General features: G+C 38.6%; 1 non-coding gene across 1 annotated transcript; it reads right to left on the bottom strand.

The window, feature by feature from the left end:
- Nucleotides 1–10,677: 10,677 nt before the first annotated feature.
- Nucleotides 10,678–10,867, bottom strand: LOC139038119 (U2 spliceosomal RNA). Its single transcript, XR_011491063.1, has one exon. It is a non-coding gene; the product is annotated as a U2 spliceosomal RNA (small nuclear RNA).
- Between the last annotated feature and the right edge of the window lie 356 nt (nucleotides 10,868–11,223).

Here is an 11,223-nt window from a genome sequence, read left to right on the forward strand (position 1 = left end):
AAAAGTAGTTAGAGTTGGAGACATCAGAATTTACCCACTATAATATCAATATAGATATAGATGATTATACAGAGAAATACATAGATATGTTTATATACATGGGTTAATATACACACATATATTAACTTGCTCTGTCAGCTGAGACAGAGTCCAGAAACAGATATCCTGGTAGCAATGAGCACACCTAATACTAAGATTTTGGTTTCTAATACCATCCTCCAATAAAAGAAACCAGCATTCCCTGGAAAAACAACTGATTCTAGGATTGGTGCAAGAAATGTACAAAAAGATCCTTAAGTGTTTTATAGTGCTAGAAAATAAGGAAGTATTAAAGAAAAAGAAGAAAAAATCTCACAGTGATGGGAATATATTGGAGACACAGAAACCAACTGAATGAGCTTCCAATTACCAAATACAGAACACTTTGAGAAACAAAATAAAAGAATAGTAGATTGTAACCCAAAATACAAAATAAATATCCTTGTATGAGTCCATCCATACTGATATAAATAGATGACTGAATAAATAATAAATGGGGTAAAGAGACAAATCTCCTGTATGAAAGGATTCCATGTAATTAATGTACTCTACTTTCAAGCCTCCCTGGTTGCTCAGAGGTTAAAGCATCTGCCTGTAATGTGGGAGACCCAGGTTCGATCCCTGGGTCGGGAAGATCCCCTGGAGAAGGAAATGGCAACCCACTCCAGTATTCTTGCCTGGAGAATCCCATGGACGGAGGAGCCTGGTAGGCTATAGTCCACGGGGTCGCAAAGAGCTGGACACCACTGAACCACTTCACTTTCACTTTCAAGGAAGTGAAACAGAACTCCTACTCCTTAAGCATGGTGACTTCCTTCCAAAGAGTATAATGTAGAAAGGGGAGGGAAAAAAAGTAACTCTACAGTAGAGATTCTCGATAAACACCATTTCAGTCAGATGCTCAAGATCAGCATCAGTAATGACAGAGCATTTTGATAATATGTATACTTGATATGACGATTATACAGTGGAAATGAGAAATAGATTTAAGGGTCTAGATCTGATAGAGTGCCTGATGAACTATGGACAGAGATTCGTGACATTATACAGGAGACAGGGATCAAGACCATCCCCACGGAAAAGAAATGAAAAAAGGCAAAATGGTTGTCTGAGGAGGCCTTAAAAATAGCTGTGAAAAGAAGAGAAGTGCAAAGCAAAGGAGAAAGGGGAAGATATTCCCATTTGAATGCAGAGTTCCAAAGAATAGCAAGGAGAGATAAGAAAGCCTTCCTCAGTGATCAATGCAAAGAAATAGAGGAAAACAATAGAATGGGAAAGACTAGAGATCTCTTCAAGAAAATGAGAGATACCAAGGGGACATTTCATGCAAAGATGAGTTCGATAATGGACAGAAATGGTATGAACCTAACAGAAGCAGAATATATTAAGAAGAAGTGGCAAGAATACACAGAAGAACTATACAAAAAAGATCTTCACGACCTAGATAATCACGATGGTGTGATCATTCACCTAGAGCCAGACATCCCAGAATGTGAAGTCAAGTGGGCCTTAGAAAGCATCACTACGAACAAAGCTAGTGGAGGTGATGGAATCCCAGTTGAGCTATTTCAGATTCTAAAAGATGATGCTGTGAAAGTGCTACACTCAATATGCCAGCAAATTTGGAAAACAGCAGTAGCCACAGGACTGGAAAAGGTCAGTTTTCATTCCAATCCCAAAGAAAGGCAATGCCAAAGAATGCTCAAACTACCACACAATTGCACTCATCTCACATGCTAGTAAATTAATGCTCAAAATTCTCCAAGCCAGGCTTCAGCAATACGTGAACTGTGAACTACCAGATGTTCAAGCTGGTTTTAGAAAAGACAGAGGAACCAGAGATCAAATTGCCAACATCCGCTGGATCATTGAAAAAACAAGAGAGTTCCTGAAAAACATCTACTTCTGCTTTATTGACTATGCCAAAGCCATTGACTGTGTGGATCACAATAAACTGTGGAAAATTCTGAAAGAGATGAGCATACCAGACCACCTGACCTGCCTCTTGAGAACCTGTATGCATGTCAGGAAGCAACAGTTAGAACTGGACATGTAACAACAGACTGGTTCCAAATAGGAAAAGGAGTATGTCAAGGCTGTATATTGTCACCCGGCTTATTTAACTTATATGCAGAGTACATCATGAGAAACCCTGGGCTGGAAGAAGTACAAGCTGGAATCAAGATTGCCGGGAGAAATATCAATAACCTCAGATATGCAGATGACACCACCCTTATGGCAGAAAGTGAAGAGGAACTAAAAAGCCTCTTAATGAAAGTGAAAGAGGAGAGTGAAAATGTTGGCTTAAAACTCAACATTCAGAAAACTAAGATCATGGCATCCGGTCCCATCGCTTCATGGGAAGTAGATGGAGAAACAGGGGAAACAGTGGCTGACTTTATTTTTTTGGGCTCCAAAATCACTGTAGATGGTGATTACAGCCATGAAATTAAAAGACACTTACTCCTTGGAAGGAAAGTTATGACTAACCTAGATAGCATATTAAGGGGCAGAGACATTACTTTGCCAACAAAGGTCCATCTAGTCAAGGCTATGGTTTTTCCAGTGGTCATGTATGGATGTGAGAGTTGAACTGTGAAGAAAGCTGAGTGCTGAAAAATTGATGCTTTTGAACTGTGGTGTAGGAGAAGACTCTTGAGAGTCCCTTGGACTGCAAGGAGATCCAACCAGTCCATCCTAAAGGAGATCAATCCTGGGTGTTCATTCGAAGGACTGATGCTGAAGCTGAAACTCCAATACTTTGGCCACCTAATGTGAAGAGTTGACTCATTTGAAAAGACCCTGATGTTGGGAGGGATTGGGGGCAGGAGGAAAAGGGGACGACAGTGGATGAGATGGCTGGATTGCATCACTTGCTTGATGGACATGAGTTTGAGTAAACTCTGGGAGTTGGTGATAGACAGGGAGGCCTGGCATGCTGTGATTCATGGGGTCTCAAAGAGTCAGACATGACTGAGCAACTGAAATGAACTGAACTGAAACTTGATATGACATGGTGCAAATGGCACACTATCTCTGTGTTCTTCATCCCCTAAATCTATACCCTGATTCTAATAGCAAGAAAAACATTAAAAAAAAATCATAGTTAAAAGATATTCTACAAAATGCCAACTGGTACTTCTCAAAACTGTCAAGGTTATCAAAACAAGTAAAGTCTGAGAAACTGTCATAATCAAGAGTAGCCTAAGTAGAGATGATGAATAAATATAATGTGATATCCAAATAGCATCCTGGAACAGAAAAGGACATTAGGTAAAAGAAATTCTGACTAAATTATGGACATTAGTTAATATCTATTAAATCCCATTTATGTACTTAATGTAATAATATATTAATAATGGTTCATTAAATATAAGAAATGTATCATACTAATGTACGATGTCAATAAGAGGTGAAACTGGGTGCAAGGTATGGAGGAACTCTGTATACAATCTTCACAATTTTTCTGTAGATAAACAATTGTTCTAAAAATAAAGTTTATTAAATATAAGGATTTTGAAATTGATTAAAGAGAATAAAAAGAATAAAAATCATCTTGGAATAAAAATAGCAACATTAATTGGGAAGATATAAATAAATATAAGCACAATTCATGTCTAAAAATATTGCCACTGAAATTAAATCTTCATAATGGATGAAACAGCATATCACACATGGAAACAGAGAGAATTTATGAACTGAACGATGAAGGAAATTGCATTAATGTAGAGAGAGAAATAAGGAGATTGAAAGTATCAAAAACAAGTTAAAGCCAAGGCAAAGAGAATGAAAAAGTCCAATATACATCTAATGGATATTTGGAAAAATGAAATAGAGAAAACGAGAGGGGCGCAATATTTGAAGATCTGAGAATTTAGCAGAATTGGTAAACACCCAAGAACAACTCGAGGGGAGTAAATAAAAATAAACCCAACCTCACACATTAGAGTAGAACCATGGAACACTTAAGCCAATGAGAAAAAATTTAAAAGCAACCAAAAAGACAAGACAAATCACAAGGAACAATAACGATGCTGACACAATCAAGTTTCTCCATCTGTAACAGGGAGGAGACCTACCTACAAATTCCGATCGTAAAGAAAGCCACTTCATGATATCTTTTGTGAGATTTTCCACTAGCCTTTCCTAGGCACACAACTTAACTTACAAGGATGGCATGTACACTTTTCCTTTTTTCTTATATTTCTGCAGATACTAGATGAAGAAAATATTTACTAAAGAGACAAGACTTTGGGTGAAGTTCTGTTAGAAGACATATATTTATATCATAGAATGATACATTCTTCTTCTTCTTCTTTTTTTTACCACACTATGCGGCATGCAGCATCTTTGTTCTCCAACCAGGGAGGTGTGGAGCCCCCTGCAGTGGAAGTGTGGAGTTCCAGCCAGTGGACCACCAGGGAATTCCTCGTGATAAATTCTTTGGTAAAGATATGTAATGTATTTTAAGAACTTATACTAGGGCCCCTAAACTCAGACTGGAGTTAGAAATGTGATTGTTATTTTTCACAAATCCTTCAGAAGAGGAGAACAAAGAACTTCACTTATGTTATGACATTAAGTCAGATGGATTTCCCAGGTGGCACTAGTGGTAAAGAACCCGCTTGCCAACCCAGGAGATATAGGAGATGTGGGTTTGATCCCTGTGTCAGGAAGATTCCTCTGGAGGAGGGCATGGCAACCTACTCTGCTATCCTTGCCTGGAGAATCCCATGGACAGAGGACCCTGGAGGGCTGCAGTCCATAGGGTTGCAAAGAGTTGGACATACCTGAAGCCATTTAGCATGCATGAAAGTCAGACATATGATAAAGGAAACTACAAAGTTTTTCATGTAAGCACATCACTTGAATTTGAAGTGAGCTTTCCTTTTCTTCACATCAGTGTCAATTTGGTACTGTTGACATGAGAGCATTCTGCCCAGATCAGAAATTCATTACTGATGAAAGTGTCTGTGCTCAGACTGAAGAGCAGAGAAGGTGGAATGGTACCCACCTTCCTTTTCAATGGCCAACACAAAGTGCCTTCCGTTTTTGCACACTTTTTTCCTACTTGAATCTCCAAGTACCAATGAACCAGTTAAACCAGAGAGGAAATGAACAGAGGAATGGTGTTTGCACTGTTTGGAGAGTAAAATTCTGAAATTGTCTTGTCCCCAAATGCCCATAATTAAGTAACTAGGTTGATACATCTTCAAATCTAATTGACTAAACAATTCAGCTTATTATTATAATTATGCTTCAATACTGTAATTCTACCATTCTTGACCATCCATAAATAAGTGGATTTTAAACTATTTTTTTAAAAATAAAAAATAACAAAATCATAGAAGATGAGCTTGGGTTTGAGTCTGATCCTAGCTAGCTGCACTTGTAGGCACAGTTGCCATTTCCTCACCACAATGTGTGACACTTTTATTTTAGTTTTAAAACTGTAGACTCAGCCACTGATTAAAAACAGGATGTGGGTGAATAGTCATGCATAGGACTTGCAGGACTAGACATGAGCTAAGATAGTGGTTCTGAAACAGCATCATCAGACCAGTGCTGGCTTGCTGCGCAAGAAATCACCTGAGAAACTTGTTAGGATGCAGATTCCCAGGCACCAGATCCCAGACAATCTCTCAGATAGGTCTGGGCGGGGTCTAGAAATCTTCCTTTTAAACAAGCTCCCCAAGAGAGTCTCAGACAGATAGTCAAGAAACACTGTTCTAAAATCTTACTATTTGTTTGCCAGTTCTGGATGTGTTAAAGGGTTGGATTATGAGTTATAAGAAGAGAAGTCTCACGTGTCTTCTCTCGCCGATGCCGTTCATCCAGAGGGTACCACTGTATCCTGCTGAGGCTGGACCCCGGCAACCAAGATTATTAAAAGTGTCTTTAGAAAAAAAGCTGAATTTCTCCTATGAATTTCCTGTTTGATTTCCCATCGTGGCTGAGTGAAATCTTTACACTTTCCAGCCTCTATTTCTCCTCATTTTTGGTGTGTAACCCTAACCCCTACTTCACTGCAGTGGAAGTCACCTGAAAGGAGTTTCTTTAATTCCCTTCTTCCAACAACTGTCTCTCTTTCCCATTGTCCCTGGTTCAGAGATAAGGTACTGACAGAAGTGAAACCATGTTTTTCCCATCTTTCACATCTTTTTAACTTAACCATTGATGTCTTCCAACAAGCCTATACATTTAAAAAAAAATTTTTTTTTCTTACTCTGATTTTGAACAGTTAGACCTGCTTTTCCAGCATGAAATTAAATAAAATCGTATCTCTTCAATATTTAATTTTATGAATCCACAATGTGCTCAGCTTTGAAGAAGGGGACTTTGATTCATGGGTCCTGTTTCACCTTCATTTCTAAATTCCCTGAGATTCATGGGACCTTCCTTACTTGATAGTGCTTCCAAACTTCCTGAAAAAAGAAGTGGAGAATTTGAAATGCCACTAGCGGGCCCAGATTCTGTTACTGTTGCTTTTTCTACGGCCACAAAACATCATCACTGAAATCCTGCCCTGTAGAGTTCAAGGGATGGACATCATCCCGTGTCCTGAGACTTCAGGATCTTGGTATTTTTTTGGAAAGGGGCCAGCCTAGGTATTTAAAGCAGCCAAAAGAATGTGAGTTTCCAAGATTTCAGTTCTCTTAATTTTCATTCATATGTTGTATCTATTTTTAAACTAGATATACATGTTTTTAATTAAAAATATAATTCATATATACTCCATCTTTTGTCTTTAAGACACCTTTCTGAATTGGATGGCTGAATTGGAAGGAGTTGTGGTCGAATTTTGCACACTGGAGCAACCCCTCTTTGCGTACCGAGCAAGGTTCTGGTATTAAGATAAACCCACCAGCTGAGACTGCTCCTTCCCCTGTGGTGAAATCTCTTTGTGATATTTTCCTGTTAGTGGACTTGGTTAAGGACAATTTCAACTCATGAAAGGTCTTAAAGAGCTGGCTTTAGAGTCTAGAGAGAGGGAGCCAGTGTTTCTTTTCTGACTTCTTGATTCTCCTCCAGCGATATCCAACTTCACATACCAAAGATACTCGTTGTTTGCTGATGAAAAGTACTATTTTTTATACCTGGTAGGGTAGGCTGTGACTTGTGTTACAACTACTTCATTAAAGAGCCAAGCTAGTGATTCTTCCCTTATTAACAAAATCATAGTCCAAAATTACTTGCTGTCTCCACTTCCAAACTTAGAGAAATTTGTCATAACATATTTCCCTTAAATATATGTGTATATATACAGATACATGTATATATCTGTGTGTATATATGTATATATACATACATACATATGTATACATCTGTATATATCCATCTTCTCTTGACTGATTTCTTCTTGCATCTGTTGCTGTATCTTTTCCCTTCTGTTAACAGCTAGTCTTGGAAAAGTGTCATTGACAACCTTCTAAAGAACAAGGCTATGGTTCTTTCAATTAAACTTTATCTCCCTCAACCACTTTGTAACATTTGATACCTGCAGTCAGCCTCTTTCCTTTATGAAACACTACTGCCTTCTTGATTATTCCTTTTCTGATTTCTCTTTCAGCCACTTAAGTGAGCTGTTGCTTAGGTTCTCTCTTCTCTGTATTCTTTTTTTTGGGTTCTCATCTTCTGTTATAATTTCACATACCAGTGCTGTGTACCTCAGCAGTTTCCCCAGACATAATTTCTTGCTCTTAATCTAACTGTTTGACCCTATCTTTTCCTGTTTATCCTACATATCCTGTATTTCAGTTATACTGAATGAACAGCGATTCTCTATGATTACAGAGATTAGGGAGAATATATAAATGAGTGATATGGGCTGGATCACAAATCATTTTGAACAGATAGTCTCTCTCAGTGTCAGGACAGCAGGGAAAGGTAGGTGAGACTCAGGAGGTCATGGCCAGGAAGCCGGCTGCTGCTCAGCCCTGCTGAATTATTTTTCAGACTTCCCTCCCTCCTTCCCTCTTTCTTTCTTTCCCTTCCTTCCTCTCTTTCTTTCTGCATGGTCTACTGGTTTCTAAATGTTCAAAACTAAATTTTAAATTTTAGAAAACACATTGCAAACCAATCAGAATATATTTGCTGCCAGCTGTTTGCAGCCTGATGAAAAGCAGTTTGCAACTTCTGGCCTCAACCTAGATTATTGCCAAAACTCCCTACCCAATCCATGCCCTAACTCCAATCTCTGTCTCTTCCACTCACCGTGCAAAGTTGCTAGATCTATCTAGGTTGAAGTGAACTGAAAGTCATTTTCCAGTAAAACATTCTGTTGTTGGCCAAACCAATCATAAAACCTTAGCAGAACTCTAAATGTTCTTCTCACATGGTCACAATTTTCCTGCAAGCGCTCTGTTCCTACCTTCACCCACCTATGGTATGCTCACACACTTCTGTTCCTGCTAGTGGGGATATGCCATTCAAGATTTCTTTGTTTTTGTTCTCAGCTGGGCTTGTAATTTTAAAACTGTTGTTGAAATTTGGCCGGACAATATAAAAAGTTAGAAGAAAATAGCAAAACTCCAAAATTCTGCAATTAGATTTCTTCACAAGGTCTTCTAATTTTCCTTTCATTTTAAAGAAGCTAAGACTGAATGTTCTGGGTAATGCTTTATACAAGAAGGATAACGTTGGAGTGCCAGTTAGTGGATCTATACTGAAAGAAGAGTACAAGGCCTTAGGTCAAAATGGCGATGAGTGACTCTATACCGGTATGCATGCATGTGAAGTCACTTCAGTCATGTCTGACTCTTTGTAACCCTATGGACTGGAGGCCACCAGGTTCCTCTGTTCATGGGATTCTCTAGGCAAGAATACTAGAGTGAGCAGCCATTCCTTTCTCTAGGGGATATTTTGGACCCTGGGATTGAAATAGGATATCTTATTTCTTCTGCACTGGCAGATGGGTTCTTTACAACTAGTGCCTTCTGGGAAGCCCCTATACATGTATATTTTAGGTTAAAATAAATGCATGCCATTTCATGATTATCTGCTTTAATAGACTTTGTAGATTGATCAACTATGTGTCAAAATTACCTCAGATTGTATTTGGTAGTCTGTAACCTCCCTCCCTCTGAAAGGAGAGTGAAAAAGCTGGTTTAAAACTCAACATCCAAAAGACGAAGATTGTGGTATCTGGTCCCATCACTTCATGGCAAATAGATAGGGGAACAATGGAAACAGTGACAGAATTAATTTTCTTGAGCTCCAAAATCACTGCAGATTGTGACTCTAGCCATGAAATTAAAAGATGCTTGCTCCTGGGAAGAAAAGCTATGACCAACCTAGACAGCATATTAAAAAGCAGAGACATTACTTTGCTGACAGAGGTCCATCTAGAATAAGTTATGGTTTTTCCAGTAGGCATGTATGGATGTGAGAGCTGGGCCATAAAGAAAGCTGAATGCCAAAGAATTGATGCTTTTGAACTGTGGTATTGGAGAAGACTCTTGAGAGTCTTTTGGACTTCAAGGAGATCAAACCATTCATTTCTAAAGGAAATCAGTCTTGAATATTCATTGGAAGGACTGATGCTGAAACTGAAGCTCAAATACTTTGGCAACCTGATGTGAAGAACTAACTCATTGGAAAAGACTCTGATGCTGGGAAAGATTGAAGGCAGGAGAAGAAGGGGACAACAGAGGACGAGATGGTTGGATGGCATCACTGACTCAATGGACATGAGTTTGAGCAAGCTCCAGGAGTTGGTGATGGACAGGGAAGCCTGAAGTGTTGCTGTCCATGTGGTCCCAAAGAGTTGGACACAACTGAGTGACTGAACTGAACTGAATTGAACCTCCCTTCACCCAAACTTCCTTGACATTATTGTTTTATTTACTCTGCTCCCTCAGCCTACAGGTCTCCCTCTTCACGTCTAATTTTCTGAAACTCATTATTTGTAAATTGGCTCAAATGTCACGCTCATCACTCTACATGTGTGCAAGTATACATATGCATGCATATCCAGACCACACCCACAATTTTCCATCGGAATTTCCTGCTTGATATGAACTCTCTATCTTTTCCCTATCTTTGATCTTTTTGCTTCTCTTTCCTGATATTAATAGTACTGATTCTCTTCTTTGTTATACTGAATAGTGACTTGTGTTTTTATATTATGCCTTATTCTTTGAAGGCAGATTTATTTATGTATTCATTTCTATGTTTCCCACTGTACCAACCATTGTATATACACGTAGGAAGCATCTAGATTGGTTTGGTTTCTTACACCCCAAAACTCTTCTCGCTCCTTTTACTTAAGATCAAAGGATGTTGGCTGTCAGTTTCATCTGGACCTCTAATGGGTGCTCAAATCTGTTGAACGATTGTATTTAAATACCCAAGAGACTAAAATCTTTCACAGAATTTGCAGGCCAGTAATAAAGAATTTCTTCCCTTTCTCTGCCATCAGAGTTGACAAACTCAGGGAAAAAGATACACTGAGTTTAGAAGTGGTATATTGCCAGGCCAATACTGAGTTGACATTCACTGCTTTTAGCAAAATCTTTGGATTTAATGCATGTTCATGTTTGCAGTATGTATGTTGATTTTTTAATTTGAGATTGTATGTAAATCCACATACTTTACTTCTGAGCAATTGGAGGTTTTTGATTGTCGCTATTTTAAGGTGAAGAGTTTGACATTCAAAGTGGTCCAAAAGATATCTATTGACGTTTTTGCCTTAAAAACAAAAAACAACAACAGCAAAAAATATTGTGTATGCATTGCTAGCCATGGAACAGATAAAAACTTGGCAGTCATTTTAAACTGATAACAACAGATACTATACTTTATCTTAGCCAAAAGGCCAAGAAGTTATGACAATCATTTTAGAAAGGCAATAGAAATACGTGTCCCCACTGGGCTTATTTTGGAAACAAAAAAGAATTTGAAAATGTCAAGCTTACAAGAGCAGAATCCCTTTGTGAGGTGCCAGAACATGCAACATGCTTAGCAGGAATCAAGCATGGATTATTGACATTCCTCAAATTGTTAGGGGAAGCACACTGACTGAAACCGCTCACCCTGGCCAGGCACCATAGTAACCATTTGCATGAGCTGTTTTACGACAGGAGACAAAACAACTGAAAAGGTGGAACATGGAACTAATAAGCCACCACCACATGGGAGAGTTCAGGACAGGTCAAAATATGACACCATGTGTCCAACCTCCTC

The sequence above is a fragment of the Odocoileus virginianus genome, chromosome 13 (genome assembly GCF_023699985.2).
Source record: "Odocoileus virginianus isolate 20LAN1187 ecotype Illinois chromosome 13, Ovbor_1.2, whole genome shotgun sequence".
In the NCBI taxonomy this organism is placed as follows: domain Eukaryota; kingdom Metazoa; phylum Chordata; class Mammalia; order Artiodactyla; family Cervidae; genus Odocoileus; species Odocoileus virginianus.